Here is a 2,602-nt window from a genome sequence, read left to right as displayed (position 1 = left end):
ACCTCACATGGTTACTCCTGAGGAGAAACGGATAGATCGTTACAGCTGGGGTCTGGCACCAGAGATTCGGGGAATGGTTACTTCAGCAAACCCAACTACCATTCAAAGTGCAGTAAGTCTAGCAAATCGACTAACCAATGATGTGATAAGGATGGGAGCATCGACAAAGGAAAACTCTAGTAGCAAGAGGAAGCCAGCAGATCAGGGAGAGAAGAAGTATGGAGGCAAGTCAGGGAGGAAGCAGAAAGTCTCAAGAAACTTTATGGTAAGAGCCCAGGAGCAAGAACCAGTGAAAACTTAGGAACCGGAAGTCATGGAAGTGCAGGAGCGAAAGCAGTACTCAGGACCGCTTCCGAAGTGCAATAAGTGTAACTTCCATCACAAGGGAGCTTGCCCAGTGTGCCAAAACTGTAAACAAACAGGCCATTACCCAAAGTATTGTAAGCTGAATAAGGATGGAAAAAGGGCATGTTACGAGTGCGGGAGTACTGATCATCTGCGTAGTGCTTGTCCCAAACTGAACAAGGGGCCTGGTAACAATGGACAAGGCCAAGCTAGGCAAAATTTCCAAGGAAATCAAGGTGGGCGGCCAAGAGGTGTAGCCTTTGTGATTGGTGCAGAAGAAGCTCGTCAGAACCCTGAAGTGATAACAGGTACGTTTCTCCTGAACAATCATTTTGCATCAGTAATATTCGATGCGGGAGCAGATAGGAGTTTCGTTTCTTTAGCATTTAGACCGGTACTCGACTTGAAATCAAGAAAGATGAGGAATACTCATACTATTGAACTTGCTGATGGGTATGAAATTAGGGCTAATGAAATAATTCCTAGCTGTACTCTGAATTTAGCTGATAAACTCTTTAGCATTGACCTAATTCCTATCGAGCTAGGTAGTTTTGATGTAATAGTAGGAATGGATTGGTTATCCAAGAATAGATCGGACATCGGTTGTTACGAGAAAGTCATTAGGATACCTCTCCCCAATGGAGAAACCCTTATCATACACGGTGAGAAGCCAGGAAGAAGTTTAAAAATTGTATCAAGCATGAAGATTCACAAGTACCTGAAGAAGAATTGTATTGCATTCATGGCCCACGTGCTAGAAAGAGAACCCAAAGCTAAGCAACTCAAGGAGATTCCAGTGGTTCAAAACTATCCCGAAGTGTTTCCGGAGGAATTACCCGGTCTACCCCCTCACAGACAGGTTGAATTTCGGATAGACTTAATTCCCGGAGCGGCACCGGTAGCAAAAGCACCATATCGCCTCGCGCCATTCGAGATGCAAGAACTGTCCGGACAACTTCAAGAACTTCTAGACAAAGGGTTTATTCGACCAAGCTCTTCACCTTGGGGAGCCCCAGTGTTATTCGTCAAAAAGAAGGACGAGTCATTCCGAATGTGTATTGATTATAGAGAATTGAACAAGTTGACAATCAAGAATCGATATCCTCTTCCTCGAATTGATGACTTGTTCAATCAATTACAGGGCGCTTCATACTTCTTAAAGATCGACCTCCGATCAGGATACCATCAACTAAGAGTTCACGAAGGAGACATTCACAAAACAGCATTTAGAACCCGTTATGGACATTATGAGTTCTTAGTCATGCCTTTTGGACTAACGAACGCACCCGCTGTTTTCATGGATTTGATGAATAGGGTCTGTAAACCATACCTAGACAAGTTTGTAATTGTATTTATCGATGACATACTTGTTTACTCACAAACCAAAGAAGATCATGAGAGAAATCTGAAGCTAGTGTTGGAGCTGCTGAAGGAGCAGAAATTGTATGCCAAGTTCACTAAGTGTGAATTTTGGATTCGGGAAGTACATTTCCTTGGTCATGTGATCGGCGAAAGAGGAATTCATGTAGATCCAGCTAAGATCGAGGCAATCAAGAAATGGGAAGCCCCCAAAACCCCGACAGAAATACGACAGTTCCTAGGATTAGCTGGGTACTACAGACGCTTCATTGAGAATTTCTCTAGTATTGCTCAACCATTAACATCTTTGACCCAAAAAGACAGAAAATTTCTCTGGGAAGAGAAACACGAAGAGGCGTTTCAAATCCTGAAAAACAAGTTGTGTAATGCACCAATTCTGGCTTTACCAGAGGGATCAGAGAACTTTGTAGTGTATTGTGATGCGTCTCATCAAGGATTAGGATGTGTGTTAATGCAAAAAGATAAGGTCATTGCGTATGCTTCTAGACAACTCAAACCGCATGAGAAGAATTATACCACCCATGATCTAGAACTAGGAGCAATAGTTTTCGCTCTTAAAATATGGAGGCATTATTTGTACGGAACCAAGTGCACCATTTATACCGATCACAAAAGCCTTCAGCACATCCTAGATCAGAAAATGTTAAACATGCGGCAGAGGAGATGGGTAGAGTTGTTTAGTGATTATGACTGTGAGATACGATATCACCCAGGGAAGGCTAACGTAGTAGCCGATGCTCTTAGTAGAAAAGAAAGGGTGAAACCTTCCCGTGTGAGAGCTTTGGGAATGGTAATTCAGACAAACTTGAAATCTCAAATCATTGATGCCCAGGAGAAAGCTTTATTCAAGGAAAATCTTCCAGGTGAAACTTTACAT

Source organism: Lactuca virosa, chromosome 4, assembly GCF_052849685.1.
Source record: "Lactuca virosa cultivar CGN04683 chromosome 4, Lactuca_virosa_CGN04683_v6, whole genome shotgun sequence".
Classification (NCBI taxonomy): domain Eukaryota; kingdom Viridiplantae; phylum Streptophyta; class Magnoliopsida; order Asterales; family Asteraceae; genus Lactuca; species Lactuca virosa.
The sequence above is the reverse complement of the archived record's forward strand: the minus strand, read 5'-3'. Positions refer to the sequence as shown.